Raw genomic sequence first — 15,000 nt, forward strand, 5'->3', positions numbered from 1 at the left:
CACTTACGTTTTCACCATTTTCTCTGTGGGCTCCCCTTCAAATGACGTCACAACATGCGCGCGAGGAGACCTTGTATTCTCTCGATCTTGGTACTAAGTATAAGGAAAACGAGGCTGCAGGCATAGCCTATTCTTCTTCTTATTTTTTTTTTTTTGCATAAAAATTATACTGTAGCACCCCAAAACTGATACTGAAACCTAATGATGTTTTTGTTTACTTTCAGGAAACTGAAACCGAAACTGAAACTGAAACTGCATTGACTACATTGACAAACTGCATTGACAACACTGAAACTGAAAATGGTTTAGAAAAGTGTGATCTCCAATCAATGTGACTGATTTTATAAGAATCTCTGTTTTTTACAAGAATCTGTGCTTCTTGTGTTTCTATTTTGGACACGTATCTTAGATTGACAGAAAATGGAACGCAAATGCACAAATCATCCTGATAGGTTCTGCTACATATGTGGTAATGTGATTCTTCCTCGTCGACTAGCAAATATCACTGATTTTGTGAAGAAGGCATATCATGCTTACTTTGGAGTTAAGCTTGGGGACTAGGACAAGCCATTTGCACCCCATGTTAGCTGCAAAACATGTGTCGAGAACTTGCGTGATTGGAGAAATAAAAAAAGGAAGAGTATGCCATTCGCTGTTCCAATGGTTTGGAGAGAGGGTAAAGATCATGTGTCAGACTGCTATTTCTGCATGACTAATCTTAAATGAGTCAACCGCAAGAACAAGCATTGTATTCAGTATCCTAATGTTCCGTCTGCCATACGACCAGTCCCTCATGGTCCAGGCCTGCCCGTTCCCGAGCCAGATGTTGCAATGGAATCTATCTCTGAATCGGAATCTGATAACGCACTAGACAGGGCAGAGGGTGGAGAATACATGCCAGAAGAGAATGACCGGCCAGTGCCTCTAGCACAAGCAGATCTCAATGACCTGACACGGGATCTAAACCTATCAAAGGAATCAGCACAGCTTCTGGGTTCTCGTCTTCGTGAGAAAAAATTTGCTAGCACCTGAGACAACATTCTTTTGGTACCGAGAGCGTGAAAGAGAATTTAGACAGTTCTTCACAACCCAGAAGGACTCGTCATTAGTTTACTGCAACAACATTGCTGGTTTGATTCAATCAATGGGGCTGGACTATGTTGCTACTGAATGGAGACTGTTCATCGACTCTTCCAGCAGAAGTCTCAAGGCAGTCCTCCTTCACAACGGAAATAAATACTCTTCAATTCCAATCGGTCATTCGGTGCAAATGAAAGAAACTCATGACAACATGGATCAGCTACTGTCTGCTCTGAACTACAATGACCATGGTTGGTTGATCTGTGGAGATCTTAAGGTAGTTGGATTGGTTTTGGGACTACAGGGTGGGTACACAAAGTATCCATGCTTTTTGTGTTTGTGGGATAGTCGGGCTGATGATCAACATTTTGTCAGACAAGAATGGCCACCACGACAACGTTTGGAACCTGGTTCACACAATGTTCAGGCTCGTTCTCTTGTTGAACCAAACAAGGTCTTACTCCCACCTTTACATATCAAACTTGGACTGATGAAGAACTTTGTGAAGGCAATGAACAAGGACGGCATGGGATTTACTTTTCTTCAGCAGAAGTTTCCTCGGATCAGTCTGGAAAAGCTTAAGGGTGGCATCTTTGATGGGCCTCAGATAAGGGAACTTATGAAGGACTCCGTGTTTGACGATGCACTGAATGCAGCTGAGCTGTCCGTTTGGTGGTCGCTTAAGTCAGTGATAAGAAACTTTCTAGGAAGTAACCGAAGTGCAGAATACGAGAAAGAAGTCGATGAGCTCTTGCACAGCTATCAAAAATTAGGGGCTCGCATGTCAGTCAAAATGCACTTTCTACGGTCCCACTTAGACTATTTCCCTCAGAACTGTGGTGACTTCAGTGAGGAACAGGGAGAACGTTTCCACCAGGATATTCGTGTCATGGAAGAACGCTACCAAGGCCGGTGGGATGTGAACTTTCTCGCGGACTACAGTACTGTTGGTGTTTGAAACGAGACGTGGTGTCTGCCCAACACAGGAGAAATTCACTGAAAAGGCCCTTCTTCCATGATTAGATTTTCTGTAATATATCCTCTTTATCTTCTGAACTATGCAAGAAATAATTATTTCTTTTGTCAAGAATTTTTTCCAAAATTAAAGGGAATAAATAGCACTAAATGTTTTATTTTTTTATTTTTACCGCCTCGTATCTCAAAAACGTGACCTGATTGAACAAAATGAGTGTGGTTTTTAGATTCTGCATAGCAAATTACCCTAGAATCAGTTATCAGATGCTTTACCTTTGAAACTTCGCAGGCCAGTGTAATCAATACCACATCATTATTTCCTTCTCTTATCTTTGTCACATTTAAGCCATTCTTAGTCAGAAGCATAACTTCTCCACCCTGTTTTTCCTCTCTATTTTCATCCAGTGTCTATATAAACCTTGTCCCACAGTATTTGGTGGTAGTGGACCTTTTAATTTCGTCTCCACAATTCCCATTATATCTGGTTTTTCTTTGTTTTTGTTTCCCATGTTTCATTTATGTTTATATACCATTTTCTCGGCCTCAAATCCAGTACTCTCTCTCTAAAAAAAAAAAAAAATCTTTTCATTAGCTTCATTTCTTAGTGCCTTTCCTTACTCTTTTTCTTCATCGCTTATTTCTTTTTTATTCATATATTTTTGTAAATTTAATCTTTTGCCAACTTTACTTTTTATAGCACTTCTTCCGCTATAATTTGATACCTTAGTTTAATTTGTAGTGGTCTATTTTTTTTTTTTTTTTTTTTTTTTTAGTATAGTCCCATTCTGTACCCTTCATCTATTTCCTTTTCCATTTCTTGTTCCTCCTCTTGTATCTCTTTCAGAATTTCTTTTGCTATTCTATTCTCTTTTTCTTTTAGGTATCTATCTACATTGTGTTTTTCTTTACTGCCATAAACTACTATGCCTTTTTTTTTATCATCTGTGTCTCTGATTCGATTTTCTTTCTCTTTAATTTACTTTAATGATTGTTTCTTTTGTATTTTCTTCCATTTGATATTGTGCAATTTCTTAAGAAAAAAATTCTGTTCCACTTTCCATTGATGTTATATTTCTTGAAGAGCTGTCTCTTTCATGGTTTCTCCAACTTTCTTGGTCACCGCTTGTATTTGTTCATTTACTTCTTTTTTTAAAGCCTCATTTTTTTTAGTATATTCATTTCTCATTCATTCGTTCTCAATTTTGACTATGTTTAATTCCTTTTTTAGATCACTAAGCTCCATGTTTATTTCAGAGTTTCGTTTTTTCAACTCTATCACTTTTCATTTATTAGTTCTATAATCTCCTGATTTCTTAGAATATTTTATACCTTGTTTCCCTTTCTAAATGTATACCTCTACTTCGTATACCACTTTTTTTTTTTTTTTTTACAAACCCTGAGAAAGCTATATTTTCATATCTTTAATTCCTCTTTGGCGCTTCCATGTTGCAACTCTTTTCTGGGATGACACCTATCGGCGAATTAACCCTGCTTATATTTAGTCTTCGTTGGTTCACTATATTTTTGTTTGTCTTCATCTTCACCCATTTTCTATTTTTGTCACTAAGTGAATTTACTTTATCTTATCATCTCGGTCACTCGATAAACAAAGCTCCCCTATCCCAATACGATACCAACTAGGTGCTTTCTCCAATTTATCGAAAAAGCGCTGAACTCCAGAGTTCGTTCTAGACGTCCGTTCTAAACTGTGGTTCGTGTGTGCGTGTGTGTGTGTATGTGTGTGTGTGTGTGTGTGTGTGTGTGTGTGTGTGTGTGTGTGTGTGTGTGTGTGTGTGTGTGTGTGTGTGTGTGTGTGTGTGTGTGTGTGTGTGTGTGTGTGTGTGTGTGTGTGTGTGTGTGTGTGTGTGTGTGTGTGTGTGTGTGTGTGTGCGTATGTGTGCGTGTGTGTGCGTGTGTGCATGTGTATGTGTGTATGTCAATGTATGTGAATGTTTATGTTTGTGTGTGTGTGTGTATCTGTGTGTGTGTGTGTGTGTGTGTGTGTGTTTGTACGTGTGTGTATGTTTATATATAGATCAATTTTATTCGTGTCTAACTTCTTACAGCTTATTTTTCTCATGCATTAAGAGGGTATGAGAATCGAGCCTGAGGCGCGCGAAAAGTTATGAAATTTTGAACGATGACTCACAGCATATCCATTAGGTTTTTCTACAAAGTGACCCGAAATCACCGCTTACTCTCTACTCCATTGACCTTTGCGTTGACGACACTTTTTCCTTCACATCCACATGTAACAAACTATATATATGTCTTTTGTGCACAAAGACATACAGACCATGGGTATATCAAAAGTTTAGTCAGATAAGACAAGGCTCAGAAATTTGGCAGAAAATACACTAAATTTCGTTTGTTCTGAAAAATGCACATTATATCACATTAGCGGTGGGTTATGGGATATTCAGTACTGCAGATTACAGGCCGCTCCATCCAGGTGGTAAAAATGAAGCAGAATGAATATGCTAAAATGTCCTTCTTTCGCGGGGTGGGGGTGGGGTGGGGAGGAATCTGGGTGGAGGGAGATTACGGGCAAAGATGGATACGACGTTTCAGGAACTTGTAAGACACTCGCGGATTTCTTAGCCTGGAGGCGATGGACCGTGAAAGGGATTTCGCGGAAATGAATTTTGGATTAACCCGATGGCTTGAATTCCTTCTCCGAGCTGAATAAAATTCCCTGTTGTGAGTCAGTACAAAATTTCGAAATAAAATCATGGTATGGAAAGGGTTATCTATTTGACTGCCACAAGTGATTTACAATTTCTATTATGTCAGCCCCCAGTTGATCTTATTCATGTATGAAAATATCAAACGGTTAGAATTATTTCGACTAAACTACTTCACTGCCTTTAGATGAATTCATTGAATTGTTGGAAACTTCAGGCAGCCAAGAGTTTAATCAAACATCTTGAAGTAAGAATATAAGAAAATTAGTAAAAGCAAAGGAAGGAGGAACAGCCATAAGTATGTATGTCATGAAACGACATGACATGACATGACATGGCATGACATGACATGACATGACATGACATGACATGACATGACATGAAATGACATGATATAACATGACATGACATGACATGGCATGACATAACATGACATGACATGACATGACATGACATGACATGACATGGCATGACATGACATGACATGACGTGACATGACATGACATGACATGACATGACATGACATGACATGACATGACATGACATGAAATAACATGACATGACATGACATGACATGACATGACATGACATGACATGACATGACATGACATGACATGACATGACATGACATGACATGACATGACATGCCACATCACTGACACAAAGGGACGCGTGTATGGCGCCATGAGCCATATCCTAGCAAGAGCCATAGTGCTCGCCATTCTTAATGAATTTATCATAATATTAGATCCAAAGTATTAGGTTACCTTAAATTAGCTAATAAGATAAAACTTAAATTAGGCTTCTTCTCATGTGAGCGTGACAAGTTGCAGGAGACTTACAACCTAGCGGTGGAGGAGTACAAAATTGAGGTTCTCCCCTCAGAGGCCAAAGGGCATGTAAACAAGATGACACTACAAAGTAGATTCCTCGCCTATATACTTACCATTTCCTATTTTGTTTAGATAGGTAACGATTGAAATTTTGTAAGCCTTCTTCACACATAAATGAAGAAATAGAAGGATTGTGTGGAGCTGGGCAAATAGTAATAGAATAGGGTTATGTAGGCACACATCGGCACCTGTCCTTGGCATTAATGTCGTGCGGGCGTAGTATATATTTAAAGACGCGGGATTTGGCCCTCTGACTCCCGCGCTCGCACTATGTTCATACCCAACTTCATTGCAAGTGTATAATCTTGTATTAAGTGAGTTTTGCACATAACCCCTTTTACTATCCAAGTGAAGATAAGAAAACCTTTAACAAGAAAAAATATCACCCTGGCCAGTGAATTGAAGGAACTGTTCGAATCTGACGATATTTGATACATTAACTCAAATACAAAGGCTAGTCCGTGACATATACAGTATAAAGCCTTAGAAAATCTAAACAGGCGAACAGACATAACAACGCAAGCGGATAAAGGTGGAGGAATCGTGTTGATGAACAAAAATGATTACGCTGAGAAAATACACGAAATTTTAAACGATGAAAGAGGCCACCTAAGATGAAAGGACTACCGAAGAATCACAAAACAGGTATCCCAATGACATCCATTACCTCAGGGATAGGTAGTGCCCCACACCGGCTCGCTAAACAAATCGCAAAGCCCTGTCTTCACCATTAGGTTCAATAATAGCTAACCACATTGAAGAAAAATGCGAAACACATACACAAAAGAAAAAAATTAAAGGAAATATCTAAATTATCTGGTGGTACCACATACCAGAAAAGGAGAAGTCCTGCTGGCATCCAAATAGCATATTCCTCAGGAAGAAACATAAACGACATCGCAAGGCATAAAGAAAGACAAAATATCGACGTCAATAGTGTAATATATACTGTAGTATACCATGTATGGATGTCTATCAACACTCTACGGCGAGACGTCACGGGGAATGGAAAAGATATTAACTGAATACAAGTATGGCCTACGGTATCACAGAACATCACTCTCTAGTCATATATACGGAAACACAGGTACAAAATAGGAAGAAGTCACAACCACCACCACCTCCACTGCCAACACCATCTCAACCACCAAATATCACCACACCTGATAAAACAGCTGTCAAAGTGCTTTCTTCCAAATGAAGAGATGAAGATGAGAGAAATTCAGAAGGAGGAAGAGAAAATAGCTGGCGAAGGAAAAACATACGGGGCTGGGATCGCGCCTGTGTAGGATCAAACACCTTTTTGGTAAGCTCTGTCATTAAGCAGAGGAAAGGCGCTCATTGCTGGTAAAAATAAACCACTCTGCAATGATTTGACAAAGTGATGACACCCCAGCAGTGAGGTTTTAAACCAGTAAAAGCGCAAAATCTTCAATTATGAAAAGGACCGCTTGGCGAGTAACAAATACATTTTAATGTAATATATAGTAGATATGTATATATATGAAAATATTTACTGTCAACTTATTCAATATACATTATATAACAATGTGTGTGAATATAATAAAAATCGCACAATAAATAACAGAGATATACAATGCTGAAAACTTTAAACGCTCATATATCAAAACAACATATATTTGCAATTGAAAATATGCCAAAATTTTGTAATCAATTGCAGCAGCCTGAAAATGCTTTTGGTAGTGTATAATAGGTATATCTTTACTTCCACGCCTGTTTTTTTATATCTTGAAAAATAGAGCAACAGGATCCATCTAAATGGAAAAAAAGGGGTGACGTAAGTGATCATATTTATGTTACCCATATCTCACGTCGTAAAGCGAATTTAAAAAAAAGCAGGTGTGAAAGCGTTTATAAGATCTTTAAGTATTACCATGAAAAAGCAGAAGTCTGTAGTACAAACAATACGACGTACGTATTTAATTACGTCAAAAAAACGTTATGACGTCATAAATCCATGACGTCAAGACATAGCAAGTTCTCGGGTTCATAATATATCTTTACCTATATTTTAAACAAAACCTAAAAGTTTCTAGTTGAAAGAATATAAACTTATTTTAAGGTGTTCAGTCCCCCCTTAAAAACAACAAGGACAGAATTTCATGATGATGATAATTGTGGCATTGATGATTGTGATACAACAACACTTTTCGAGGAAAAAATTTCATAGTGTATTGATTTTGTTGAAGAAACCTTGAATCCAGAGGAGTATAAGGAATATGCATATAGCATCATGAGTGAATTATGCATTAATTTAGATAATTTTTACAGATAAGAATTGAATTATATTGTTGATATATGTATGCTACATGTTGAGATGGGACCTTCTGTTTGTCAGACAGATGTGATACCTGGAGCTTTGGTCAGTCATGAAGACCTGAAGCCTTGCCAATGTATAAAAACAACCCCAGTAAGTATTGAAAGATATTTTTCTTGTGGTGTTCCGTTTCTGACACTTGTGATATTGTGCATGGACACTTTCCAGTATTGCTAACATCTTTAATACTGCGGATATAATCGTTGTAGCATACCTCACAGATATACAACTCCCTATATTTAAAAATATTAATAAATCTTCCATTGAGATCTAACACAAACAATTCTTCTAATAATGTCTTATTTTAATTGTTGATGTTCTTAATAAAATTTCACAATCAGAAGGAAGACATGAAATACTATTTGTCATTTTTTTTCCTAATTTTGTTATTGGATGTAACCTACGTCAGTGTACAGTGAAATCGAGATTGATTGAGTAAACAATATTGCATGTGGAGTTGTAATGGTGGATCTGAATGGAGAAAGGGTGGAGGAGGAGAAAATTAAATTAGTTCACGATTGTAAGATCACTCCCTTATGAGAAGCTCTTAAATATGAAGTTAAAGATCATTAGACTAAAGAAATCATGACGTCCTTGCAGAACTAACCGAGAACCTGAATTGGGTGTTCTTGACGGGATTTTTTTAGTATAATTGAGAAAAGTAAGTTGTAATAATTAGAAAAGGAAAATAGAAAAAAAAATCCACAATTTTAATTTGCCTCGATTTAAGACTATAACTGAAGGAAAAGAAATTTAATAGTGGATGATTGGAGGCATGGGGCCTAACGACTAAATTGTGAGTGACAATCATACGTCACAAAGAGATGAAAGGAAAGTAGAAAATGATAGACGTACTAAACGAAAGTAAAAGCACGAAAGAAAGAAGGAACTTAGGGACGGCAACACAGTATGACAGACAGGGAACATACATGCATACATATATACATATCATGCATCCAGGGAGAAAAAAGAAAACACAGAGAGAACGATACAAAGTGTGAATATGTGCATTTTTCTCATTTGCAATGTGTGGAATCAAGAAACGTATAGAAATAAAGTACGAAAAATACCCCCCCCCCCCCAAAAAAAAAAGAGCATTCCCTCCACATTTTGTTGTGGTCTTCCTATTCTTCCCAAACTCGATTTAAAAAGGTGTGCAATGGTGCAGGTATATTTATCTATTTAGAAGAGCTCCCCCAGCTCCTGCAAATTGACTGCGTTTTACCATTTAAAGTTTTTAGCATATTCCTTCCAAACTCACATGGGTCTTCGCAGTAGGGTACCTGACAACACACTGAACTTGGTCCCGTACTTGGTTCATGATTCTTGCATTGACCTAGGACAAGGCTGTGTTCAGAGGTAGTAAGAAGAGTAGAAGAAGGAGGGGAAGAATACGGAAGAGGAGGGCAGGAGAAAAATGGGGAGGAGGAGTAGGGGGAGTAGGAGGAGGAGGAGAGGGAGAAGAAAGAGGAGGAGGAGGAGGAAAAAGAAAAAAGAAGAAATAGGAGGAAGAGAAGAAGAAGAAGGAAGAAAAGTAGGAGGAGGATGAAAGAAGGGCTAGAAGGAGGAAAAGGACGATGAGAAGGAAGCGTAGGAGTTAGGGAAATGAAGAAAACAACAAGGAATAAGAGTAGACAAAGAAAGAGGAGGAGGTACATGAGAAAGGAGCGTAAGAGGGAGAAGAAGAGGAAAAGAAAAGAAAATCAAAACGGGAAGAAAAAAGAAAAAAAAAGGGAGAAAAGGCGAAAGAGAAAGAAGGAGAGCAAGAGGAGAAAGGGGAAGAGAAAGAGAAAGAGTAAGAAGAAGATGAAGAGGAAGAGGAAGAGGAAGAGGAAGAGGAAGAGGAAGAGGAAGAGGAAAAGGAAGAGGAAAAGAAAGAGAAAGAGAAAGAGGAAGAGGAAGAGGAAGGGGAAGAGGAAGGGGAAAATTGAGAGGATGAGGAAGAGGAAGAGGGGAAAGAGGAAGAAGAGGAGGAGGAATAGGAAGAAAAAAAGGGAAAAATGATGAAGAGGAAGAGGAAGAGGAAGAGGAAGAAGAAGAGGAAGAGGAATAGGAAGAGGAAGAGGAAGCGGTAGAGGAAGAGGAAGAGGAAGAGGATGAGGACGGGGAAGAGGTAGAGAAATGGGGAAGTGGAAGAGAAAGAAGAGGAGGAGGAAGAGAAAGAGAAAGAGGAAGAGGAATAGAAAGATTTAAAGGAGAAAGAAGAGGTAAAGGAAGAAAAATAGGAACAGGAAGATGAAAAAGAAGGAAAAAGAATAACAGAAGGTGGAAAGGAAAAGAAAATCAATGAGGACGATGAAGAAGAGGAGGGGGAGGAAAAAAAAAGAGGAGAAAAGAAGAAGTAGGGAAAGAGGAAGAGATGTATGATGTTGATGATGATAAGGAGAAGAAGGAAAATAAAATTATGATGAGGGTAGCAAAAAAGAGAGAAAGAATATAATAAATATTCAGTATTATTTTACAATTAAAAGCAGCGGCTTCGCCGCACTTGGCTACGCTAGGTTGCTTGGCCTACGGCGCTTGCTTCGCGCCCTGGGCCTTCGCCCCTTTGTTAACCCAGATGTGTAAATAAAAGAAGTTTATGCAAAACATGGTCTTTATTTAGTCACACATGTAATATTACGTTTCTTAGCCGCAGGAGGGGTGCATTCTTTGTCGTCTGTCCCGTCAGCGTATTTATCCACGCTTATTGATTTACGTTTTGGTGTCTTTTGCCCGCCATCCGTGTCTTCATCACTCATACGTTTGATCTCTGTCAGTATGCTTTCCAACTTCCCGCGCAATTCCCTATTTTCTTCCTTCAAATTGTCGCGCAATTCCCTATTCTCTTCCTTCAGCTTAGTTAAGATTTCTTCTTCTTTTTCTTCTATTTCTTCTTCTTCTTCTTTTTCTTCTATTTCTTCTTCTTCTTCTTCTTCTTCTTCTTCTTCTTTTTCTTCTTCTTCTTCTTCCTCCTCCTCCTCTTCTTCTTCTACTTTGCGTTCTTCTTCTATTTCTTCTATACACACATACACATATACACCTACACACACATATACATATACATACACCTGTACACATACAAATATTTATATACACATTGACATATACGCGTCGGGGGCCCCCAGAGGATCGGCGGGGCCCCCCAGAGGATCAGCGGGGCTCCCAGAGGAGCCGCGGGGACACCCAGAGGAGCCGCGGGGGCCACCAGAGGAGCCGTAGGGGCCCCTAGAGGAGCCACGGGAGCCCCAAGGGAACGACGGGGCCCCCCAAAGGAGCCATTCCATGAATTCAAGGGGACCTATAGTCTGTCGTTACAAATTATACATTTTGATATAATGAAGTCTACGCTTCTTCCGCGTTTCGTCTCTTGGCATCGTATCGGTAGTCGATATTGTATAGTCAGTCAGCCTTACAAAAGTGTTCCCCAAACACCGTCACCGCTGAGGTTATTTCAGAATAATTTTGAAAGAGAAATGCATCTATAAGTTCCTGTGATCAGACTTTGTACCGTTTTTAGTGAACTTCTTATATCCTGAAAAGTAATGCCGCATGAACGCCTCTCAATCCTCATCGGATATCATATCGTCCGAACACTCTCATTTGTCAATCATATCGTCACTGTATTCGAGTTGTTTATAGTTCTCTAGAGTTTATTTGAAGGCGATCACCTTCCTTTGGAAATCGTGTATAGACGCTTTCACCTTAAAGGTCTTGGTATCAGCGTACAACCCAGGGAACGTTTTACTGTGCTCGTCCCTTAATTTAGCTGCCAACACCTTATCTTTTTGGAACGCCTTCTTCGTTATACCCCTGGTAGCCATTAGCCATTTCCATAGGAGCTTCTGTCTACGCCTCTGTCTACTCTTCTTCGCCGTTTCGTCTCTTGGTATCGCTTGGACTGCTTCGCGAGAGGGCGCTTCACACCCTGCTCTTCGCTCGCGGCCAATCAATCGTCTCCGTTGCCGTGACGTCAGCGTTCTCGGCCAATCAGTCGTCTGCATTACCGTGACGTCACCACTCTCGGCCAATCAGTCGTCTCCGTTGCCGTGACGTCACCACTCTCGGCCAATCAGTTTTCCCCGTTGCCGTGACGTCACGGGGTGTTACCAAAACACCACCGTGACCGAGGAAATTTAGAGACAGCTTTGATTTTTTTTTCTATTTATATTAGACGAGTGAAGATAATTTTCACACTACAAAAGAATGCTCGCAAATCAACCCATAGAGCTATAACTAAATTCTCATAAACATTTACTGCATAGAGATTATATAGCTAATAATACTGGTAGGAGGAGGAGAAAAAGAAAAAGAGAAGAAGAAGAAAAGGAAAAATAAGAATAGGAGGGGAAGGAGAAGGAAGAGAAAAAGCTAGAGCACATATTCTCAAACTGACGTTAGTAGGAATCTTTCCATGGATACTTAGATGACTGAAATTCATTAATGATTGATAGCTATGTAACTAGATTTTCTATTACTATGTGTGTATTACCATAGGAAATTGCTTGTGATTTTATGCTTAACAAGGTCTTAAAATTTGGACCACTTCATAGAATTCATTACAGCAGCAATGTATATTGAATTAGTATTAATATATTCCCTTGGGATTACGAATAGTGGATCTTATAACTCTAGGGGTACTAACGGGAGAAAGGTTAAGAACATCTTAACTATTGGGAAAAGAGAAGCTAGAGGGGAAGGAAGAAAAGGAGGGGATGTAAAGGAGGAGGGGAGGAAAAATAGGAGAGGAAGGAGAAAGAATAGATGTAGGAGGAGAAGAAAATGAGTAGGAAAAGGAAGAGAAGGAGAAGGAGGAGGAGAAGGAAAAGGAGAAGGAGAAAATGAAGGAAAAGAAGGAGAAGAAGGAGAAGAAGGAGAAGGAAAAGGAGGAGAAGAAGGAGAAGGAGATGAGAAGGAGAAAAAGATGGAGAAGAACAAGGAGGAGGAGTGAAGAAGGAGGATGGAGGAGGAATATATAATACTGAGATAATAAAGATACTCATAATGAGAAAATCTATGAATCTGAGAGGTCAAACTAAGGGAGAGGAGAAAACGAAAGTATGTATATAAGTGTAGAAAAAAACACGAATTATATACATTTAAGGACAAAGGCAGTGGAATAACTCAAATTTCATTTTAGCCAATGACAGCTAATTTGATTTAATTAACGGGCCATTGCTGAAAACTGAAGAAGCTACAGCTTAAATTTTGTCCAAGAAAAATGAATAATTTTCATAAGTCTCCGGGGGTATCGAGAGTGACTTCCGACCACAAAATAAAGAAAAAGACTCCACAATATGTCACATTAAACTAAAAGACTAATACTCTTTCTTTTTGTAGACAAAAGGAGGAGGAAGAAAAAGAAATGGAAGGGGAAGATAAACAAAAAGTAAAAGAAAAAAGAGAAAGAACAGGAGGAGCAGGAGGATAATAGGGAGATGAAAATTATTATATTTAGAATGTTGCTGCCTCCATCGCTGTTTCTGCCGCTGCTGATGCTGCTAACGCTAATTAATGATAAAAATAATAATAATTTTGATGATAATGCTGCCAAAGATGACGAAGACGACAACGACGACGGGAAAGAGAACAATGAAGAAGAAGAGAATATAAAGCAAAAGGGAGAACAAGTAGAGAAGGAAAAGGTAGACAGGGGGGCGTTAGTGGGAGGAGATAGGCATATATAATGAAGAAGAGGATGATGGAGTAAAGAGGTGGAGGAAGAGGGCAGGGAAAACATAAAGGAGAAAACGGAAGAATGAAAGGAGTAGGGCACGAAGGAGGAGAAGGAAGAGGAGGAGGGGGAGAAGGAGGAGGAAGAGAAATAGGAGAAGAAAGAGAGGGATAAAGAAAATGAGTAGGAAGTAGGGCAGAAGGAGGTTGAGGAGAACTAGAGGTAGACGAAGGTGGACAAGAAGGAGGAGGAGAAGAAGGAGAAGGAGAAGGGGAAATGAAGTAAAAAGAAAAGGAAAACGAGAGCAGCAACAGGAGCATAAGGAAAAATAACAATAGGAGGGAACGGAGGAAAAGTGGCGAGAAGAAGAAATCAAAGACTACTTGGAGGAAGTGGATCAGTTTGAAGAAATTAAACCATAGAGAGAGAGACAGAATGGTGTTTGAGGTCACATGAATTACCAGATCATTGAGGCATAGTTTGATCAGAGTTATAAAAAGAAAATATTTACGAAGAAAGTATGAGAAAGAACAGAAAAAATATCATATCAAAGGAAAGTGCAGCAACGGAGAAGGTTATTTGATTCACAGCAGAAAACAAGAAGAAACTGAACAAACAAATAACCAAATATGTTAGGAAAGACAAAATTAAGACGGGAATGAAGAAAGAAAGAAAGGAAGAAGGAAGAAAGAGAGGAAGGAAAGGAGAAAAAAGACAGAAAAGAAATAAGAAAAAGGAAATTAAAAGAAAGAAGAAATGAAGAAATGAAAGAAGTAAGGATGTGTTATTCATCCGTATAAAGATATAAACAACTATTGATAGAATTTTTTTCAGGTTTTCTAGAACCCCTTACAATTTTAGCATTTCTTTTTTTCAAAGTAATTATTTGGTTTAAATTTAATTTGATTTTCTCATATATGATCATTGTCTAAATATATTCTCTAAAATGAAATTTAGAACAAACTTTGATTCTAAACGTAGATATCATGAAGTACTCACACACATTATACTCTAAATATATCATATATATCTAGTAAAACATTTGGAAAAATGTTACATTATCATTACAAAGCTGAAACTGTTTTTATTATTACAATGTGTTATGAACACTCTCTCTTTAGTAAATATCCAGAACACACATGATGACGAAGGTTTGAGCGAAATACCAAAATGATCATAAAGTGCACTCTACATATATGTATATGTATATGTATATGCATATGTATATGCATATGTATATGTATATGTATATGTATATGTATATGTATATGTATATGTATATGTATATGTATATGTATATGTATATGTATATGTATATGTATATGTATATGTATATGTTTATGTACATACGCTTTGTTATAGTCTGTAACAGCGAAA

The sequence above is a fragment of the Oratosquilla oratoria genome, chromosome 19 (assembly GCF_046742065.1).
Source record: "Oratosquilla oratoria isolate Oo_2021 chromosome 19, ASM4674206v1, whole genome shotgun sequence".
Classification (NCBI taxonomy): domain Eukaryota; kingdom Metazoa; phylum Arthropoda; class Malacostraca; order Stomatopoda; family Squillidae; genus Oratosquilla; species Oratosquilla oratoria.